The sequence below is a fragment of the Callorhinchus milii genome, unplaced genomic scaffold (genome assembly GCF_018977255.1).
Source record: "Callorhinchus milii isolate IMCB2004 unplaced genomic scaffold, IMCB_Cmil_1.0 Scaffold4, whole genome shotgun sequence".
Lineage (NCBI taxonomy): Eukaryota > Metazoa > Chordata > Chondrichthyes > Chimaeriformes > Callorhinchidae > Callorhinchus > Callorhinchus milii.
In genome coordinates this window covers 37396235-37420583 of record NW_024704745.1, presented here as the reverse complement: position 1 = coordinate 37420583, position 24349 = coordinate 37396235, and positions in this window count along the sequence as shown.

The following is a 24349-nucleotide window of genomic DNA, read 5'->3' as shown; positions in this document are numbered from 1 at the left end:
GTTTCTTTATATGTTTGACTCATTATAATCATGAACTAAACATTTTGGCAGATTTTGTTCTAGCAGTTGGAAATATACCAGTGTTTCTTGTAAAAATATAAAAATATCTTGATTACAGTATTTTTTTCTAATTATAAACTTACTGCATGGAATTTTACAATATATTTCACATGATGGAGATGTAAAGTGAATATGTTATTCTGACAAACGTGCATCAAAGGAAACGTAGAGACAACTGCTGAGTTGGACTCATGCCATTGTTGTTGACTTATAATAGTAATATTCCTTGCATTTGATATAGCGCTTTTCACGTCTACTAGACGTCTCCAAGTGCTTAATGACTTTTCAAAAAGGTCAATTGTCAATTTGTGTTTGTGAATCAAATGTCTAAATATGACAGGTCCATCAAACTTAGTAAGCTGTTATTTTGAATGATGTATGATGCACACATTTTACATTGTGCATGAAAATCACATTTTAAGTGTTATTGTAGCTGTCATGTCACACTTTATCTAACAGGAGAGCAAATAGGATGTTTAATGGATTAATGATTCTAAGCAAATTAAATTAATACTGTCAGTACCTAGCTTGAGGCAAAGAGCAAGTGTCCCTTTACAACAACAACAACAAGATTCCATTTATAAAGCGCCTTTCACGTCGGGAGGACGTCCCAAGGCGCTGCACAGTTGGGTCATGACCCGAGCAGGGGGGAAATGGTCAGGGGGAGGGAAGGGAGGGAGCGAGGAGGGGGGAAATGGTCAGGGTGAGGGGAGGGAAGGGAGGGAGGGAGCAAGGAGGGGGGAAATGGTCAGGGTGAGGGGAGGGAAGGGAGGGAGCGAGGAGGGGGAAGAGAGTCGATAGGGGAGCTGAAGGCACGGTTGCTTTTATGAAAAAATACATGAAGTAAAGGGTAGAATGAGCGCTCAGATGAATTCAATACATTTCAATGTAAGTTTGCTTATCATGAACTATGAACATAAGCATGAACTATGAACTATGAACATAAAAACATAAAAAAATGAAAATTTCCATTTGTATATTCTTGGATAGAAGGAAGCTATTATCATGATACTAAAATAGCCCAAAATAAATTGTGGAAAGTTTACCCCATAATTTTTCACAATTCGTTTTCTTCTCTTATAAAAGCGGTAACTCATGTGTTTACAGTTCCCTATCACTGGCAGCTCATTTAACTCACTCGGTCACTGTTTTTTTTGCAAATGAACAAGGTGCCTCCAGCCTAAGAGTGTAAGAACTCAGTGCACAACAAACACAAACCATGGATCCTAGCTCAACAAAAGCACCAGCAAAGTAAATGTGATATCTGGTACATCTCATAACAATAATCCCTGCATTTGATATAGCACCTTATCATATTGTTGAGACATCACAACGTAGTGGTGTGACTGCATGTCTGGTGGGCAAAACATATTAAACATGTTACCAATACTTACAATAAAGCAAGACAAATGAGAGAGACTACCAGTAGGTGTAATAAGTCCTATATTATCAGGAAATATTTATATTGTTTCCTTCACATAGCATAACATCTCATAACTCTGCTTCACAAGCTTCATTGCTGAGTGCAAGCACGCTGCCACATCTGAAGAGTAACCACATTCATTTGGCAGTGAATTGGGAGTCAAATAGCATTACCAATTACCAGAAACACACAATTCCTCACCGTATTCAGTGCATCTCGCTTGAATGTCAAAACTCCCTGCCGTGCAGATGTTACCCTGAGGGAATGCCTCAAGATTCTCAGGACACTGAAGTACTTTCAATATTGTACAGACTGGTTCCCACGAGCTGCATAATGACATGTCACAACTCCATTACATTATTCAAGTTAGCTGGGCACACTTAGTTAAGCAGATTGGCTCTCTCATCGATCTGCTGATTGCACTGGTCCATGACCTGTCACCCTGATAGGCACCACAGGAATGCTGAGTAGCTTTATAACTGATGTATCTTTCTAGCCTGATCCTTGTAGTGATACCCTGCATTCAAAGTTCTGGTTTGGAGTTTTTATTTCTATGAAGATAATCAGTAGCACTTTTAAATAGAAACCTTTTCTTCCTGTGTGAAAAGAACAGTAAAATTAATTCTTATTTAATATTTATCAAATAGAAGTGGTTAGGTAGTTGTATAGTATGTGTTGAAACTGGCATTCTCCAGTAAATTTGATTTGATAAGAACATAAGAATATAAGAAATAGGAGCAGGAGTAGGTCATTTGGCCTCTCGAACCTGCCCCACCATTTAATAAGATCATGGCTGATCTAACCTAATTCTATTTACGTGCCCCATCCCCATATCCCTTAATCCCATCAGTTTTTAAAAAAATCTATCGATCTCAGTCTTGAATATGTTCAATGAAATTGATATTCTTCAAGTCCTTATCACCTCTCTGTATTTATGGAGAATGTGGTTGGGCTGTTCAGGGGAAGGCAACAAACAGGTGGATGAAATGAAATTTCCATTTGTTATATTTAACGAATTTATATTTAAGATTTCCTCTCCCCTTAAGTAATCCAATATGAACACAGTTATAAGGCCATCATTTCAAGCAGCGCATGTTGAGTGCTCTTAAAGGTTACAATATGTTGGCTGTGATCTTTAAATATAAAGAGATGATTAAATAGAAGAAACAGAATGTTTTTTTTTGTGTTTGCTTGAACCAATAAAAAAACGGTGGGTCTCCAGGTTTGGTTAAGAGTCTCTGTGTCTTATGGATGAATTACAAATGTTATTAAACTTGGTTGGTTTCTCTTGGGAAAAATAGACGCTATAAAGACCACTATGGTTATGCGTTTCCTTAGATTCTTCTTGCTTGACGATAGATTAACTTTTTTCGTATGAAATCAATGGGGACCGAGAATAACAAGTATTAATGTAGTTTAAACACAACCCCACAGAGCAGACAAGAGTAATAATAATATAATAATAATCCTTGTATTTGATATTGCACCTTTCAAGTCATCTCAAAGCGTTTTACAAAGCGCTTGACTGTATTTTGTGGGCGAAACACGGCAGCCAGTTGCGCACGGCAATGTCCCACAGCAATGGAGTGAGTAATCAATTTTATTTGGAGGGATTATTGGCCAGGTCATCGGGAGAAACCCCTTTCTCTCTTTGAACAATGCCATGGGATCTTTAACGTCCACCTGAACAGGCAGCTTGGGACCTCGGTTTAGCACTTCATCCAAAGGATGGCATCTTAAATTCCTAGTCCAGATGTGGAGCTTGAACCAACAATATTTGACTCAGAGGCCAGAGTGTTACCATTGGGCTAGGCTGATATATTGACTACCTATTGTTTGGGGTAGAAATGAGAGTTGCATATTTGTTAATGGGAGAAAGCATTACTCCATAAAGGAGCAACTCAGGAACATCCCAAGAATAAACTTCATGGCATTGCCCCAGAAATAAGCTTCCGTGTTTGCCTACAGAATACAGTAACTCCACTTTACAGTAAGTCCTTTCAAGTGCTTTAATATGTATTAGGAACATTAAAGGTGCAATATTAAATACAAGGATTATTATTATCATTATCAACAATATTATAAATGTACCAGGTAATCAATCAAATTCTGATTTTCCAGTATACCAGTATAATTGCAGATATACACCTCACCTGAGAGTTAATTAGTGTGAAATATGCCGAGCTTTGTGTCTTGAGTTATCGACATTGGAAAATTCTCCCACAAAATAGCATCCTTGATGAGAGCTCTACAATTGTAGAACACATGGCTACACATCGATTCAAAATCTTATGGAGGAATATTTCCTGTAGCTCAGTGGTTAGAGCACTCGCTTTGCAAGTGAGAGACCTGAGTTCAATTCCAGGCAGGGAGAAACCTTGGGCAAGTTTTCTTACTATACACGCCTAACAATAATCCCTCCAAAAAACAAAAAAAAATAATAAATTGGTCATTTTCAATCTATGACTGTTTGTGGGACATTGCTGTGCGCAATTGGCTGCCGCGTTCGTCCACAAATATACAGTCAATTCACTTTACAGTATATTCTGTGAAGCGCTTTGGGACGTCTAGAAGATGTGAAAAGCGCTATATCAAATGCAAGGATTATTATTATTATTATTATTTCAAGCTTGTTGAAAAATAACTAGAGATTTGAGGCTGAATCTTCTCACAAAAGTACTTCATTTTAACCACCTTAGGCTTTTTAAATGTTGTGCCCAAGAGATTTTTTTTACACAATGTAGGTCAAAGAGCTGGTTAATCTGTTATCTTTCCAAGTATTCCAGGTCAGCATTTTCCTTCTGCAGCATAGTATATTACAGCCGGAATTTGTAGAATACTTTCAAGATTGACAATTGTTCCTAAGGGAAATATTAAAAGTATCAATGATTTGCCATATTCTTACTTGAAACTTGTATAGGTATTTCATATCTTTAGCGAGGGCTATGTTGATAGAGACAAACATAGGAATAAGTTGACTTTCATCAGTCCACCCAATCATATATATATTACTTAAGCACATTGAGTTAATGATATATATTTAAGAATAATTATTTTTGTATCATTTGTAGTTGCACCTTGTTGTATGAATATTGTAAGTAAATCTTCACTCAATAGAATCTAACAATTAAGAAATAAATGTACAATTTTGTTCAGTAATTGGACATTATAATCTAATAATAACATACTTGTGTATAAATGGCCTGAATATTAAATGTTATTCAGAAAGTAATTATAAACTAAATCTGCAAGGTCTGAGGAAGTGCATATTTAAATAATAATCCCTTTAATTCTAAATAGCCTTTGCTCTAATTGTCATTTTGAAGCTTTAAATTAAATGGCATAGGTCAGAATTTTAACATGAGCTAATTTCTTTATGTAAGATTCAAGTTTCCCTTGCGTAATATGTGTTTCAAGCCCCACATACTATGTGCTCATTGAAGCATGCTTTCCAAGCAGTAAAAGAAATAATTGGAATGCAATTTCCACAAGACGGTATTGACTACAGCCCTATTTACTATGTAGTTAATCTGGAGGGATATGGGTCAGGTGACTCTCTTGTCAAGTCACTTTGATTGGGATTGTGAAATTGTGATTTTATTTGAAAACTGCTGGTATAAATTGTTGCTTTCAGTAAACCATTACATTTAATGTATTTTATTTGAACATTTGTAAAAGAAAATTGTAAATAAATCTTTTTTGTCAATTTTAAATTTTCAAAACCCAATTGGCAAAATCCAATTGGGTAAGAGTGAGTAAATATTTCAGTACATACTTTTTTAATGTTATTGTACTAGTACTTAGGTAAGGTATTAAGTAATTGAATTAAGTATTAATCCCTTCCAAAAATTTATAAATAAAGAAAAAATAAGTAAATGAAGCACTTTGGGACGTCTCAAAAATGTGATAAGGCCCTATATCAAATGCAAGGATTATTATTATTATTAATGTATATTTCCAAGCTTAAAACAGTATTTTTTATGATTCTTTAATTTAGATAATTCAGCATTTTCCAGTATTCCAACAATTCTAAAAGGATTTCTAGTATTCGTTTCTATGGAGTGAAAGGACACAGTTCCACAGCTATACTTATCTTGCTAATGTATTCCCTGTATCAAGTCATGCCATTGTATGGACGTGCTGAGCAAAGGTTGGAAATTTCAACAGGGGTTTGGAGGGAAAGGCCATGAATCAAAATGTTCTACTCACACAAACGCAGATGAGATCATGTAGAGTGTTCATGGCTATTTTACTGGGCATAACAGTAGTTTTTTTAGCTAGGCCCAGCCTCCTAATGTACAGTTCAAGACCTCGGTATACAGCAAGAAATTTCAGGCTGAAAATTGCAACCTGTGAGATGATAATTAACAAGAGTGATAATTATTAGCATTGTTAATTATCACATCATTGGAGTCAACAAAGTTAATAGTTACCAAGGACAACTGACAACTGAAAAAGCTGTGGGTTTTATCCTACCCACTTTCCCCAACTCCAACACAGTAGTTGCTTCTGCAACTGGCCCACACCCATGATTATGGCACCAGAGTGACAGTTTACCAGATACTTGCTTCACTCTGCTCTTTATTCAGTAAAGTGAGTATCTCATTGCCATGCTCCACAGACCAGACGTGCAATGCCATAGCACGGATTGGCTTTGGGGCCAAATATTGGAATGTAGTCAACAACAACAATTTCAATTTATATAGCGCCTTCCACTCCAGACGGCATCTCAGAGCGCTTCACAGTAATGGACCCCGGGGCTCAGCCAGGGGGAGGGGAAAGAAGGTGACCAAAGGCGTGGTCGGAAAAAAAGGTCTTCAGCTGAGACCTGAAAATAGGAAGAGAGGAGGCGAGGCGAAGGGAGTGAGGATGGGAGTTCCATAACCTCGGGGTGTAAAGCTGAAGGCATGGCCGCCGAAGGTTGAGCGGAGCATTCGGGTGACAATGAGGAGGCCAGACCCAGTGGAGCGAAGGCAATGGGCACTGTTGTGAGGAGAATGGAGGTCAGAGAGGTAGGGGGGTGCAGAGGAGTGGAGGGATTTGAAGACAAGAGTGAGGATCTTGAAGCCGATCCTCTCTGGGACAGGCAGCCAGTGCAGTCTGGCAAGGACTGGGGTAATTGGGGAAGAATCAGTGGGGAAGGGTCACTCCCACAGATAGCCTAACTTATCAACTAACTTATTTGATTGTCATAATCACTACCATTGATGATTATCACAAGTTGTAATTTTTACTGCTCATTTACAGTTGAATGTCAGAAGGTATCAAACGTAAGACATTGTCATGTATTAGTTAATGGCTAAAGGGCAGGAAGCAGAGTGTAATCATGAAATGAGTTGGGTTTAGATGATGAGAGGTATGGAGTGGTCTGCCTTTGGATCAATGCAAGATTCTCCTGTTTCTGGTATACATAGATAACATGAACTTATAGATTAATTGCAAAGTAATAAATGAGATTGAGGATCCGTGCATTTGTTAAAGCATGTGTAACATTAATAATTTCTTTCAAGTGTAATGACTGCATATCTTTAGGCAAATAAGGCAGCCCTTTCTGCACAGCGAAGTCCGATAGGCAGCCATTTAGTGAATGGCAAGTTTGCCAAGAGAGGATTGTTTGAAGATGGTTAACTTTACAGATGACTCCAAGCTAGAGGGAATTGTGGAATTGGAAGAGGCAACTAATATTAGCCACAAGATTTGTAACTGAAATAAATATTTTAATTAATAATAAAAATGCTCTTACATTGATATAGCGCTTTTCACATCTTGAAGACGTCTCAAAGCGCATCACAGAATATACTGTAAAGTGAATTGACTGTATGTTTGTGGGCGAAACGCAGCAGCCAATTGCACAGAGCAGGGTCCCACAAACAGTTGTGGATTGAGTGATCAAATTAGTATTGTTTTTTTTTCTTGAGGGATTATTATCAGGCGTGTGGAGTAAGGAAACTTGCGCAAAGTTTTGCCCTGCCGAGAATTGAACCCAGTTCTCTCACTTACAAGGCGAGTGCTCTAACCATTGAGCTACAGGACTCCTGATGTTCTATATTGCCCTCCTACCTCTTTAGTCTCCCTCATCCCTTCGTCCCTCATCTCAACCCTGCCTGCCCCCCCCCCCAAGCCCGGGTCCTGATCCCCGACTGTTCAGCGCCTTGGGACGTCCTCCCAAACATGAAAGGCACTTTTCAAATGTAATTTTGTTGCTATTGTATATGAATAAATGCAAGGTATGCTGCACATAGGAGATAAAATGGGAGACATATGTTCTTCCTGGATGAGATAGAATGTATGTATGTGTTTATGTGGGGCAGGGAGATGATGTTGAAAGGAACCTTGGAATGTCAATGACTCATTGATCACCATATCCAAAACGTATGTTGCAGCATTAAGCAAAGTGAGCAGGAAGCTGCCAAATCAAATTTAAATCTCATAATACCTTGCTGAAGGTTTACAGTGGCCTGGCCAATGCTTTACTATTTCCAACCCTAGAACTTTACACATTTTGGGTCACTCTCACAACAAGAGCTACCAATATCAATGATAATAAGGTGCAGGATTAAAGGGTTAACATAAGGATGTTCAAATCTCATTGAAGAACCAATTGGTACTGCAATAGAAAGATGGCAGGGAATACAGAAGGATGAGATCAAAGAGTCAAGGCTTTCTTCAACATAACCTCTCTTCTGATCTGGTGAATCAGATACACATCATGCAGAAACAGCTATTGTTAGAGGTAATCCTATCCTTCATTGTGAAAATACCTGACTGTAAAATATGTGGTAATGAGATATGTGATCACAACACAGGTAAATGACTCCTGGAAAATAGAACCAATAAATAGAGAGCAAAAAATCTTTTCAAAAGATTGGTCGTTTTTCATCCTTATCAGAAATCAGTTCTACACAAAACACAAAGCAGTCTGTCATTGGTTCAAGGTTTTGCAAAGGGCAGTCTTGGCAGGGTTTCCACCAAGAGCACATACCCTTCACCTTGTCCCCTCCTTCCCTATCTTTAGGTCGTGCCTAAAGACCTTCCTCTTTGACCGTGTTTATGGTCACCTCCCCTCAACCGCTGGCTCTGCGTCAGGCTCTGTCACTCTCTGAAACTCTACTCTGTGTGAGGGCTGCTTTATAAATGCAAGTTGTTGTATATTGTAGGTGAACTTGACATCCAATTTGCACACAACAATGTCCAAGAAACAGCGATTATGTGAATGATCAATTTATTCTGGGGAGGTTCCTGAGTTTCTGCTCCTTTACAAAGTAATCATTTCTCCCATTATTAAAAATACAACTCACAGTACAATTGGCATTCTTGGTGTCTGCTCTTTGGGGTAGTGCTCAAACATTTACTAAACCTTGGTCCTGTGGAATTGTTATGAAAACAAAATTTATCTTCAAAGAAGAAGATATGAGAAAACAATCCAGTCCTGGTCTTTCCAGCATTTACTTTTCCCAAGAAAAACTAAGTTTAATAAAACTTGAATTCATCCATAACATATAGCAGCTCTCATCAGAAGCCAGAAAGTAATCTTTTTTTATCGACTCAAACATACACAAGAAAATAACTTATTTCATTTTTAATCATCTATTTGTAGTTGAAGACCACAGCCAAACTTTTCTTACCTATAAGAGAACTCAACACTGTTAAGTCCACAAACAGCCATGGAGTAAAAATCTATGTATTATACACAGCTTGATCGTTTGGCATCCAATTCAGTTAAATTATATGACACAATAGTACTTCAAATTAAGTACTTGCTGTCTGCCACAGCCCCCTCTCCCTCTAAGAAAGATAAATAAATTAGAGATGCTTCCCCCAGCACACACACGTACCCACACCACACACCAACACACAGTTGATAGAGAAAAAATCACATTTCATTCATGAACATAGAGCAATTTAACCCTTATAAAAGTAGTCCTAGCATTTAGTAGGGAGCCTTTCATATTGGGAAAATGCCTCAAAACTCTAAACAGGATTTGGTGTAAAGTGTAGTTTTTGTGCATTTGTGGGTGAAAGCATAACTTACAGCATGTTCAAACATAGAGCATGCTTAAGATGTGCTTGTTAATACAGCCTTGCAGCAAAAAATTATGTAAATCACCCACCTGCTTGATATGATTGGAAGGTTTTATGAGAAACTGGAACAGTGATTCATTGTCGCTCCACTCGGAGGTATCGCTATTGATATACAATGGGAGATAATAGTGTGCCTAGAATAAGTAATAGAGAGTCAGTTCTTCATTAATAAAGAGCAATTGATTGGTGCTTGAGGCAAATATTCTTCTATGAAGACCTCTTGTCAATATGGCTACGGAGAGAGGTGGAGAAAGATGTTGGAATGTTTGCTGCTACTGTGGACCCAAAACAAATTCCTTCAGTTTCAACAATAAGTCAGAAGAGCTGGTGCAGAACCAGACAATATTAATTATTGGTATCAGAGGTTATATGCTGATGAATCTACTTCAGCTGATCAGAAGGTTGAAAGCTTTTGAGAAAATGTCAAAATGCCTGCAGCATGTGAATAAGAACATTTTGTATTGCTTATTCTTATAGCTTTGATCATGTAAACAGAAAAGATTCAAACTTTTCAGCAGATAAAGTCACTGGGGTAACTAATTACGCAGCAGAGCTTGATAAGGAATTCTAATGAGAATCAGCAAATCATATTTTCCAGCCCATTGAAATTTAACAGGACTCCACTGTACCCACAGAATGATACATGTACTGCTATTCAGTCACTATTGTGCAACTCTTACTCAGCAATATCCTGGTTAAATCATGAGATTTTGGAAACCTCAAAAAAAAGCCTCAATTTATCAAATTAAATGAACAGCATTTAGCATTTCCGATAATTGAAATTTGCTCTGTATATTTACATACTGGGGAGAGCTGCATCGTTGGGAGGTGCCAGTCTTCAGTTGAGACATCACCAACCATCATCCCTTCTGCATGTTCAGGTGAACGTTAATAATCTTAAAAGTTAAAGAAAGTTAACAGTAAAAAGTTAAAGAGCTCATGGATATGTCCTGGCCGACAATCTCTCAGAAAAATAAATGATCACTGACTTCATCATCAGAATTTGGTCACTGTTTTAAGAGACATGCAAAATTTTGGTTGCAAAATTGGCTGCTGTGTTCATCTACAAATATTGTCAGGGCACTTTACCGAAGACTCTGTGAAGCACTTTGAGTCATTCAACACAATAATGTGATAATAATAAATGTAATAATTGCATATAAATGCAAGGACTATTATTTTTTGAAGAATGATTCTATTTGAATATGCTTTTCACATCTGTCAGTATACTGATTTGACTCTGAAGCTATAGCTTTTCATTCAGCAGGCAATAGAGGGCAAACATTTGATCCAACTAAGAGTTAGGTCTATTGAATATTGGAAACTGGAAAATTAGCCTTTTTATAATGAGTTGCTTCCAGAAGTAGGTTTGCTATTTGCAGCTAAAAGCTCGGTTTGGCTTCAGAGGGCATAAGTATAATAAGACCTGTTATCATTCAATAGCTAATGAGGCTCGGGAATATAAATAATTCAAATTAACCAAGATAATTTTTTTCATATGTGAGCAAAAACAATACAAGTTTTGGATAGGGTCAAATCTTGAGCTGCTTGGAAACAACAAAACAAAAAACTTGCCCCTTATGCAGGATAGTGTCCTGGAGTGCTTGATAGTAGCAGAGCATGTTGCCAAGCCGGAGGGAGGGGGAGGTGACCATAGGTCGAATAGGAAGGTTTTCAGGTGCAACCTGAAGATGGGGAAGGAGGGGGCAAGATAAAGGGTATGTGATCTCGTGTGCATTCTTGCATGTATATTCTTGCTTTGGAAACCCAGAGCATATTTTGTAATTGCGATGCCCTCAGAGAACTATATTATGCTAGATCTGAATTTTAAGTACTAGACATAAATAATCAAAGAAGATGAATACAAATTTAATTGGTGAAACAATTTCCAAAATGACAGTAAGGAATCATTGGTTTGGGAAATTTATGAGTACAAAAAACAGGCATCTACATTTAAGATGAAGAAGTTGATTAGGGAAAAAAAGCTATGCAACGGTGATTAATTAAAGCTTTGTTTCCACTAGTGGCCACAAATATGTCACTGCAAGTGATTTCATACTGGTTAATCAATAAAACTTCTGATTTTACGTTTCCAAAAAAACATTTTTTTTTCCAGAAGACTGAGATAACAATCCCATTGCCAGTAATTTGGAAGTTGCGTCTTGGAACAGAGGAATGTGAGTTGGACATATTGCCCATTGAGCTTGCTCTGCCATTTTATTATTTCAAGGTAGTCTTTATCTTTTGAATCCCATTTCTTTGCCTTTTCTCTATATCTGTTATCTGCATCTTAAAGTTGTTCAGAGCACATGAAGCAGCATGACACTCAACTGCCTTCAAAAGGTGTACAAACTGAAAATACCTGCACAATGACGTACATCCAAATGAGAGCGATTTAATAGAGATGGAAGTAAGATTTTTCTTCCAACCTAACCACATTTTGTTTGGCAAACAAACCAAGGAGATCACAGCAGAACTTCCATTGCTAAATTAAACATGAATTCCCTGAGATACAGAGGCACAATGGGATGGATGTTCAATCATCTACAGAATTACTGCAAGCAACCATGCAATCTATGGCCATTGTACCATACTTTGATTGTAACAATATTGCTGGAATTAACATTCAAGAATCCAAAGTAACTGTAACTAATATGCATGACATGTGTCATAATGAATGGAGGATTACATGCTGCTGAATTAAAGCAATACTTCACCTTCTGCTGTGTTCTGCGGTGAAATGTCGTTCTGGTCAAAGTAGAAATAAATAGTAAATGAACATACATTTATAAATGGTACCTTTAAAATATCACTTATTGATTTAGATCACGGTTAGAAGACCGTGTTTTCTATACAACCATTGCAACAGTAAGTATTTTGTGCTTGTGATAGTTTATGGATAAAGATGTGTGGCTATCTGAATATAGTGATATTTTATTGATGCATTGTCATAACATGGAATGTTTCAGTTATATATTGCTTACCACAGAAAAATATAGTAGAACTCCGATAAATCACAGTCAAGCTTATCATAAAACAGGAAGTTCTTATTATTATGTTTTTATTGGTGTTGAAATTGGATCTTTTCTTAACAGGTTTTCATAATAATGGCTCTGAATGGCAACATCTTCCAGCTGGTCATCAATACCGATGTGCTAATAATAATAATAATAATCCTTGCATTTGATACAGCGCTTTTCACGTTGGGAGGACGTCCCAAAGCGCTTCACAGAACACACTGTAAAGTGAATTGACTGTATATTTGTGGGCGAACGCGGCAGCCAATTGCGCACAGCAATGTCTCACAAACAGTCATATGAATTGAAAATGACCAATTTATTATTGTTTTGTTTTTTTGGAGGGATTATTAGGCGTGTGGAGTAAGGAAACTTGCCCAAGGTTTCACCCTGCCTGGAATTGAACTCAGGTCTCTCACTTGCAAAGCGAGTGCTCTAACCACTGAGCCACAGGACTCCACGGTGACCACAACCCAGTGATACAATCTAAACGTATCCCAATGCTAAATGTCAGCATTTGAGTACGGTAGAAGAAGACACTGACTGAATTGCATTGAGGTTGTCTTCTACTATACTTGAATTCTGTTTTGAGGATAACAAATCTCACGAGGCTCAAACCACGAATATCCAAGATTGTTTCTGAATTGGACCTTGATCTAAAAGAAGGCATTGTGTATGTACTCGGGGAGGAGGGGGAAGCTAAATTATCAATTAGTATGGAACTAGCAGGATTTCATAATATGTTCATTGTGATACTCATGAATCCCTACAACGCATCTTACATTTTTCAAAGATTTTAACATAATTCAATTATAAGGCTGTGATAACTCTTACCTGTAGTACAAGTTGAAGATTGTATCCATATTAAACTGATATAAATTCTCATAAATCAAACCATGTGAAGGCAGAAATTGCTCTTGATTCCTCAGTATGATATCCCTATGCTAATGTAGTTTCAGCTTTGATGCCAACTGCAATGTTTAAATATTTTAAACAAGTACAGTTCATTATCTTTTATATCGTCCAAAGCTATTCCATGTTATTTCAGTAATGATAAACTATATAGGAAACTTCAGCTGAATGTTCAGCTTGTAAGATTTTATTCACGTACAAAAACACCTGCAAAGAGGTCTGATTTCAATTTTATTTTACCATCTGTATAACTTTGAAATAAATGAGTCATGCAAGTATTCTAAGTTGCTCAGAACAGCTCCAAAAATTTAATCAGACAAAATTCAAAATGTCAGGAATGCGGATTATTTACAGTGAATGAAATGTAAACAGATTCAAGTGGTTGAAAAGCCCATAAGAGAAATTTGATTATTTTTTGTAGGCAAGATTATTTTTCTAATCAGAAGCAATCTTCAGATGAAGAAGCCCCTTTAACCTATTTGATCTTATCCTTATAGAATACCAAAACTAAGATCTTTCCAAAACAGCATTAAGTTTGTCTTATACAAACTCAATATCCTGGCTTCAAATACATTTTCTGGTAATGAATACAGCTGCTGTTTAGCTTTGGTTATCACAGATGTTTCCTAGAATTTGTTCTAACCAAGCCGTTCCCAATCCTGAATCTGTAACCTCTTGTCCTGTAAATTCCCCAAATTGCATATTATCTACATATAATTTAACTGAGCAGAAGAACTACAGTACTTCTGATTTTATTCAACCCACTTTTTTTCCATTGTCAGGAGCGAACACGAACTAACTTATAGATATTCCACTCCACTCCATTAACTACTTATTGAATGCAGGCATCCAACACCAGGAATAAGAATGACATTAAGTGTATAAGTCAAATACTTCACAAATATGGGCAGTTCAGTTGGGCTAACATTCACAAATACAATGACCAGATCGGCACATCTGTAGAAAATGATTGCTAAACTGGTAGAAACATTACAATAGGTATTATAATAATAATAATAATCCTTGCATTTGATATAGCGCTTTTCACTTCGGGAGGACGTCCCAAAGCGCTTCACAGAACACACTGTAAAGTGAATTGACTGTATATTTGTGGGCAAACGCAGCAGCCAATTGCGCACAGCAATGTCCCACAAACAGTCGTAGATTGAAAATGACCAATGTATTATTGTTTTGTTTTTTTGGAGGGATTATTAGGCGTGTGGAGTAAGGAAACTTGCCCAAGGTTTCGCCCTGCCTGGAATTGAACTCAGGTCTCTCGCTTGCAAAGCGAGTGCTCTAACCACTGAGCTACAGGACTCAGTTGTTAGCATCTAACCAACAGAGTCATTACAAGTTGATAGCAATTATTCCTGTGAAGTGCTTTGGAATGTTTCAATGTGATAAGGCACTATCAAAATGCAAATTCTTCTTTCTTGCTGTCCAATTTTATACTTGTCCTCACATGACATTGCAAACAACATTTCAATAAGTGTTTACTTATTAAGTTTAGTCCAGCAACTATTAGAAAAGTGGAGGGCCGGTCTCCTGGTGTCTTGGCCAACAATTCTCTGGGTGGCGGAATGTGGGGGGGAGGCAGGGGAAGGATGAAAGAGATTGCAGAGATAGAGTGGTAGAAGGCCACAGAAGCATTTGAAAATGAACACAAGGATCTTACACTTGATTTCCTGGGTGATGTAGAGAATAAGCAAAGCTGGGAAAGTGTGGGGTGATGTTCTTGTGAAGCCTAGATAGCCGTTATACAAGTATACATTGTGTGGTCATTGGGATCTTGTTGGAACAAATGCCTGTCACATTTGCTTACAAATAGTCATTACAAATTGACAGTAATTACCCGTGAAATGTATTGACATATTTCAATGCAATAAAGCAATATTAAAATGCATTTTTTCTTTTTTACTACTGGTCAACATTATATTTGTCCTCACATATTTTTCAACACAAGACAGTGGAAACAAAATTCCAATAAGTGTTTATTCAGTAACTTCACCTGCTGGAATTTTATTTTATTTTCAGGCTGTTTCTTGCAACAGGGAGAAAAACCTCTCTTCAGAACATCTTGGATTGCTGTTTCTAAGTAAAGGAACAATAGATGGCTACTTTTATTTAGAAAATTAGTGAGCTATTTATTGTTATTATTTATTATCCACTTCTCAGTAAAGTTACCATTCCTGGCAGACCGTTTGTTGAAGATAGTAGTGATTTTTAGTAACAACTGGGTAACTAAATTTGTTACAATAGTGAGCACAACAGGATTTATCTTTTGTGAGGACAGTAGATAATAGTGAGCATAGAAAGGCTGATCAACAGTCTTTCATTTAATGCATTAAGCATTTCCGTTTGGAATTGCAATGAATCTGTGAACTTGGGTTTGTTCTCTCATATATAATGAATGTCTAGGGTCAGGAATTTTTCTTTTTCTTCGATGTGTCACTTTGTAACATGCTACAAATACCACCCTGGTACACGAGCCACCTTCACTCACTCAAGGGTCAGATGATGCCATCAAATACACCAGGCTTAAATCTGATTTAATGATCCACCGGCAAATCTAGCTGGACCGCACGAAAACTTAGCGATCCACCCTCGCCTCCGCTAAATCGTCCTTCTATTCCAAGATAAACATAGAGGCCAAGGACAAACCCAGCTTCTCTTCTCCACTATCAACCGGCTCCTCTGTCCACCCTCTCATGCCTCGTCCATCCTCTCCTCCAACTCCAACTGCGAGGAGATGCTGGATTTCCTCAAGACCAAAATCGAGGGGATTCGTTCAGCTGCCTCCACCCTCCTAACCACCACCCCCTCCCCATCTCTCCCTCACACACCAGCCCCTACCCTTCCCTCCCTCCACACCTTCGAACCTGTGTCCATCTCCTCTCTCACCAGCACTATAACCCGCATGAAGCCCACCATCTGCTCCCTCGACCCCATCCTTACCCCTCTCCTTACCACCCAGCTCCACCTCCTCGACACTTTACTCTCAGACCTAATCAACCTTTCCCTGTCAAATGGCACCATTCCCACCCCCTTAAAAATAGCTGTCACCCCTACCCTAAAAAGCCTTCCCTGGACCCATCCCTGTTCACTAACTACTGCCCCATCTCCAAGCTCCTATCGAAGGTCCTTGAAAGAGTTGTTGCTTCCCGGCTTCAATCCTTCCTTTCCTGCCACTCCCTTTACAAAATCCTACGATCGGGTTTCCCTGCTGCCCTCAGCACCGAAACAGCCCTGGTTAAGGTGACACATGACATTCTGTCCATCTGTGACCAGGGCTCCCCTGTCTCATTCTCCACTTGACCTCTCTGTTGCCTTTGACACTGTGGACTACTCTATCCTCCTCCACTACCTCTCCTCTCACCTCAACCTTCAAGAACTGTTCTTGAATGGTTCAGACCCTATCTCTTACAACAGCTCCACTTTGTCTCCACAAACGGCTTCTCCTCCTGCCCCCTCACCATCTTATGCGACGTTCCTCAGTGTTCTGTCATTGGTCCTCCCCTCTTCAAGCTGTACGTGCTCCCATTTGGTGACATCATTCGCAGACATCGAGTCAACTTCCACATTTACGTGGATGACACCCAACTCTATCTCTGCCTCCACCCTTGACTCCATGACCACGGATGTCCTGATAGTCTGCCTTCTCCCATCTCTGCAAAATTGCCCGACTCCGCAACTGCCTCACCACTCAGGCCACCGAAACCCTCATACATGCCTTCATTACATCCAGGGTCGACTATGCCATGCTCTGCTGTCGGCCTTCCCAACTCTTCGCTCCAGAAGCTGCAGATCATCCAGAGCTCTGCAGCTCGTGTCCTCTGCCTAACCAGGTTCTGTGACCCCCATGACCTCCACCCTCACCCGGCTCCACTGGCTCCTAATCCCTCAGAGGATCGAGCTCAGAATGTTCGTCCTCACCTTCAGGGCCCTCCATGGCCTTGTCCCCTCCTACCTGTCCGACCTGTGCATCCCTTACCAACCTGTCCACTCCCCCTGCTCAGCAGGCTCCAGCTTGCTCCATGTCCCCCGCCCAGCCTGCCCCACCATCGGCGGTTGTGCCTTCAGCCTCTCTACCACCACCCTCTGGAACCCCATCTCACATTCAAGACCGAGCCTCTTTGCCCTCCACTTTCCTTGATCCCAACCTCCCCGCTCGAGTCCTAATCCATGACTGTACAGTGCCTTGGGAACGTCCTCCTGACATGAAAGGCGCTTTACAAATGTAATTTTCTACTGTATTGTACAAATGAATGAAAAAAATGTAAAATAAATTGATGATTTTCCTCAGTAACCTACTAGAGTACTTCAATTCCTCCACTAGTTACATTAAGTAATGAAAGGAAAAGAAATGTATAATTTTGAATCAGACCATTAAACAATAGATTCAACCCTAAAAGACAATGTGCAGAGTCATGATGTAAGCATTAGATCCTTGTCAGGGAGCTTGTAGCTTTAGTTTAACTCATGTTTCTACTCTCTTGTGTTATTTGTAACAGAAGGGATGGAGAAGGTTACAGTTCACAAAGATTGAAATTTACAGAGAGGAGCTGCAAAAATAGTGTTTGGGAAAGTGATGTTTAGATAAATGGAGCAAGTGAATTCAAAACTGTTTGCACTGTTTCAAATTTCACAAACTCAATAAAAACAGAATTGAAATTCATGGCATATTTAATAGAATATATTTATTAAAACATGCATCTCATAAGTACACATATTTTGCAACTATGAGAACAAATGAACTGTATGCAATCTTTTTTAATTGATCACGGTTTTATCTAAATATGTTATAAAGGTTTGAAAGGGTTTTCAATATATATGAAAAGCCAAATAACTAAAAGACAATCTTCTTCTTTGCCATGGATGTGACATTTCCATAAATCTTCCAAAGAACCTTTTACGTTATTACTTGGCTACCTGCCAAAAATTTCTATCTCCATCCTACTTTGCTATGGTGGACAACAAAGTTTTTGTAACTGACTGATTTACTAAAGTGTTGAACCAATTTCATGCTGTAGTGAAGATACCGCCACAAGAGTGGACCAATTTTAAAGTACTTGGTTCAAGCCACTGAGATCCTTTACTTACAGACAGATTTTAGCTTTCATCAGAAAATACAGTAAATAGAAACTTGTAGCAACCAAATGCATTGCCCATGTTCGAATAAGGTGCTGCAGAGTTTATGAAATACTCTCAAAACACAACTGCCAGATCATTTTCACCAGATAACTGTAACAGTATGCAAAAATACTCCCATAATCCCAAAATGTCACACAAATTATGCTACCATTAAAAGCAAGGCACTGTTGCACATATAGCCACAGCACCAGCAGTTATTCCCAAGGGACAAGAATGAAGCTAGCAATAATGACAATTTTGAGCTCTGAACAAACAATATGCAATTTAACTGTAAAAGCAATTCAGGATCACATTATTTTTATATTTCATTATTTATTGCCATTTGGGTCAAAATTGTGTCTTACAAGTTTTTCCGTAACACATCTGATCATTTTGTAATAAAAAAAAGTAGTCAATCAATTCACGATTGTTTGTGGGACACTGCTGTGTGCAATTGGATGCTGCGTTTTGCCCACAATTCACTTTGCAGTATATTCTGTGAAGCTCCTTGATATGTCTTGAAGACATGATAAGGTACTGTATCAAGGGCAAGGATTATTATTCTTATTCTTTTTTATATACATTTACAAAAGAGTGTTGTTACAGCACAAAAATAAGTCAGGATGGAATGGGGGAAATTCTCCCAGGTACAGATTTGATGGACAACTAAGCCTTTTCTGCTGCTTCCTATGAAACTTTATTGTAAACATGATATGAAACATTTCCATATGGTGTTAATATAAACAAAACATACTGATTCCTGGTAAGCTTTTTTTTACCATAAAGTTTATGTTGAACCTCTATAAAACATTGGTTAGGCCTCAGCTTGAGTACTGTGTTCAGTTCTGGGCCCCACACTTTAGAAAGGATGTCAAGGCATTGGAGAGGGTGCAAAGGAGATTTACCAGAATGGTACCAGGAATGAGGGACTTCAGTTATTCAGGCCAGAGAAGCTTGGATTATTCTCTTTGGAGTAGAGAAGGTTAAGAGGAGACTTAATAAAAGTTTTCGAAATTATGAGGGATTTGATAGGGTGAACAAGGAAAAACTATTTCCACTGGCAGGTGGGCGGTAACCCAAGGACACCCATTTAACATAGTTGTTAAAAGAAACAGGGGAGGTGAGGAGAAATTTTTTCACATAACGAGTTGTTCGGTTCTGGAATGCATTGCCTGAAAGGGTGGTGAAAGCCGATTCAATAACAACTTTTAAGAGAAAGGTAGATAATTATTTGGGAAGGACAAGTTTGCAGGGCTATGGGGAGAGAGCAGGAGAGTGGAATTGATTTGGATAGCTCTTTTCAAAGAGCCGGCATAGACACAATGGGTCGAATGGTCTCCTTCTGTTCTGTATAATTCTATGATTCTATGAACCAGTTCCAAATTAAATTAATGTTGACTTGGTGTCCTACCTATTCAGTATTTATTAACAAACATGTAATGTATGTCACAGGAATGGTGCTGAACCTCACACAATACAACCTGCAGTTAAAATACTTTGGCTGAAAAAAATCTGTAGAAGCTAACAAACACATGTAATACTGCTGAGGTTTATGACTGTTATTAGTGGTTCTCCAGGCACTTTGCAATTTCAACTAAATGGCAAACACAGATTAGCAATGACTATTTTATGTACTCAGAAGTATAATTACCAACCAGAAAGGTCAAGATTGAATCCAGGCACAAGTACCAGTTTTTTTTAATGTGAAAAGGCATTTGGGGCGATTGTAACAAAGCTAAACTAAAAATATGGTATGTTGCTTGATAGTTTTAGTCACACATTGTCATATGTGACGCTAAGATGTGTCCACTGAATTCTACCAGATCAAAGATAGTGGTTATCAATTGCCCACGAGCAGGGAAGGATTTAAATTAAAAGGCCAGAATGAGGGGATAGCCCTACAACAGGCTTCTTGCATGCCAGCTGGCTCCCCAAGTTAAAAAAAAACAACGTAGGTTATCAGATAGCCACCATTGTCACATTATCTGCATTGAGCGATGTTTTTCACTGTGAGCTATCCCGCATCATTTCTTACAGGTGTTGGTTTTTTAGAAGCTTAGTCAGCGCCATCCTCAATTTAAAATGAAGAGCCTGAAATTCACAATTTTTGGCACAGATGCTGGTTATATTTACATACTAATAAATCTAACATTCAGAATGCTTTTTTGGTTTAATAATTATTTTTCAATTATTATTCAGTGAATTATCCCCAGATATATGATCTTTCTAAACATCACTGAACACATACTTGTTGGTCTAGCATTAACAGTGGCTTTGCTAGTTACAACATATAGAAATCATCTTTATCTTTATATGATGCAGTACTTTGCTTCTTTACTGGATAAATATCTAATCTCGTGGACTGGTTTGCGACAGCCACAAATGACAGTGCAAGAGATAATTTTCATAGCTGCCAAAGTGGTAGAGATTCTGGTTGCATAAACCTATTAATAAATCATGTTATCCATTTTATTCTTACATGTTTATGGTTTTGTTCTTCTGAATTTCAATATTATACGATAGCACATGAATGATTTACAGCAATCATTCACTAAAGCTAATGTGAGCCCTTTGTTATTTACACTATTCATAAACAACTTAGAAGAGAGCACTTCTTGTAATATTACAAAATTGGCTGATGGTATCGATCTAAGTGGGCAGATGAATAATATAAGGAGGAAAAATTGCATACAACTACATCTGGATCATTTCAGGAAATAGGCCAAGACACGGCAAGATTTTAATATAGACAAATGCAAGGCAATGACCTTCTAATGGAATTGTTCTAATATTAGTGAGTTTGCTGAGCAGCGCACAATTAAATGCACTTGTTCGCCAAGGTCGGTAAATGTATTGATCAGTAAATGACGTACATTGTATTCTGTGGCCCAGTTGTGTTTGCTGTTCATTTTTCAATGTTTTTGTTTTGCTTTGGGGTTTTCCTGTCAAGGTGTTTCGTTGTCATTGAACTCCAGATCCATTAAGATTAAACTTATCACTTTGTGGTTTAAACTTTATATTAATGCCTGCTATTCATGTGTTTGTTCTTAATACAGAAATAAATTTGCAGTGTGTTGTTCAGCTGTTCTATAATTTAGAATCATCTGGTTGTTTGCTTGAAAAGTGTTTTCAAAATTTGCTGTATTTTGGAATTTTTGCCTACAAATATGCAGTCACTACACTTACAATAAAATCCTGTAAAGCATTTTGAAACATTCTTCTGACGTGAAAGGACTATATCAAATGCAAGGATTCTTATAAATTACAATTAAGCTTTTGGGAAAATATTGCAAATTGGATCATTTCTGGAAGACAATTAATTATTTCAATCTTATTTGTGAATAAGATCCCAATGTCACAAATATTTAAATATAAAGGTTTTCTAACTGATAGCTGATCAATCTTAGATGCTACCTGTGCAACATTTAACATGAATTTTAGCGTGTTCAAAATTGAATTGATTCCATAGTTTTAGCTTTATACGTTTAAGGTAAATTACCTTTTTGGGTTAACTGCAGGGTGAAGTGAGCGCTCCAGATAAAACATTGATTTCAGTCATTTTGTATGTTTCAGTTATATTAATGTGATCCGCCTTTAACATTATTTTTGTAATTCATCTCTCTTGTTCTGTGCTGTTTTAGATGTTCCCTTGAATATTCTTTGTAATAGCATTTGTTTTAGATGGATATTTTCCGCAGTTTATATCAGGTCGCCTTGTAGAGCTACATATACTAAAACATAGCCCAGGTTCAATAATTAGTTTTTGCTTGCTGTGTAGAGAGGACACATTGCCACCCAGTTTAGATTAGTGCCTTTCCGATATTTTGTTTTGCTTTCTCTTTTCCTGTCAAGAAAGTGTTTGAAAATTCTAGGCCCATTAAGACTGAATTTGTGCATCACTTTGCAGTTCAACGTTTACATTTTTCATTATTCCAACCTATTCAGTACCTTGGTCTTGTGAAAGAAGTAATTCAATTATAGAATTATAAAATTACTATTCGTAGATTCGTAGAACCCCTACTTATAGATTTGCTGTACTGTTTTGGTTAGTTGAAAATAGTTATAGTTAAATGTTATCATTGAGTATTTTTTGAAATAAGTTTCCTATATTGACTAACATAATGATAATGATATTATGGAGTGTGTGTATGTGTTTGTGCATTTAAAAGGGGAGTGATATTGCAGAAGAAATAATCTTACATGTTTTGCTGAGGAGTTTATGTCAATACTACAGAAAGTTTTTTTTTGTAAATTGTATATTGCCCTGGCCATTTTTGTTCCAGGAAGATTTGTTCCAGATTCTGTTGAGTACAGTCCATTGTGTTTTTGAGATTTGTCAGGAAATTGGCAATTGATTAAAAACTGAGGTCACATCCATTGCATATGTTTTGTTCCTGCTACTGTGATCACAACAAAAGTATTTTTTGGTGTGAGGCTATTTGAGTTCTGTAAAGACAAACAATATTAAATTGTTTTGGTTGAGTATTTTACTGCACTGTTGCTCACATTTTTGGAAAGTGTTTGAGTGCTAAGTTTCTCTCCCTCTCATAACAGTGCTAAATCTGTTCTATAGGAGCCAGCCAACTGTTGATATTCTCCCAAATGGCCTTTCTGCATGTGCAAATATCCATTATTCAACTGGACAGCATGATACGACCCAATCCTATCCTCAGTAAATGTCTACATTGTATTTTCAAGACTTTATCAGTGAATAGTGATTGTGTGAACTGTTGCAATTTTGAAATTCATTTTGATCCATTATAATACAAACATTACTCTTTACAGTGATCCAATCTTTTTATTCAATCACTCATGGTGCTATTCAAAAAGAATAACACTAGGACAAATGAATATGTTGAATAATAGACCACAGGGTGAAATAATTATTTCAAACATTTTGCAACTTCATAGAAATACAGAAACAAGACGATTGGCTAAGTTTCTGTATGGCGGAACACGGTTATCAGACTCGATAGCAGGATTTAAAAACAATATCAATTTGAGATAATGCATTAACACTTAAATTTTGGGAATAAATAATCATGTTGTGGATGTCTGTCCTTGCAACATAGAGGAGACTACATTTAAATTCATTAACCTAGGGGCATGAAACCCCGAGTTATCCCCGAGTAGAGCATTTCATAAAATTGTATGTCAGCAACAGACTTATCAATACAGGCAAACCTGTTTTCATCAACCACTCAAGGGATTGGACCCAAATGGCCATTATGTAAGGGTGGTGTCTGAGTCAGGGTCTGTTAGTTCATTGACTGGGGCCGAATTGTTTTTTTTTAAATTCCATGTGCCCACATACAGACTCCTGTTCAACTCCTAGCACATTTACTAACACAAGAAGTAGCATCAAGTGGAAATATGGCATTGGTAAACACCCTCAGAGTCTAGTGGGGGTGCACAAGTAATTGTTAATGTGGGAAATTGTTAATGCATTACCAGTATATACACTTAAATTCACTTAGAATTGGCCACTGAAAAGTTGTACACCGACAAGGCTAAAAAAAGAGGCTATTGGTTCCATTACAGAGGTGGTTGCTGAACAGAGATGGTCTATTATGGAAAATCATCCAGGATTGTTCAACAGAGGTTGTTGAACAGAAGTGGTTGCTTTAACAGGTTTGATTGTATTAATTGATTTGAAACAGAAACACACATTCTTATAAAGGATCAAAATAAACAATTCAACTTGACTGCTGAAAGGATTTGTTCC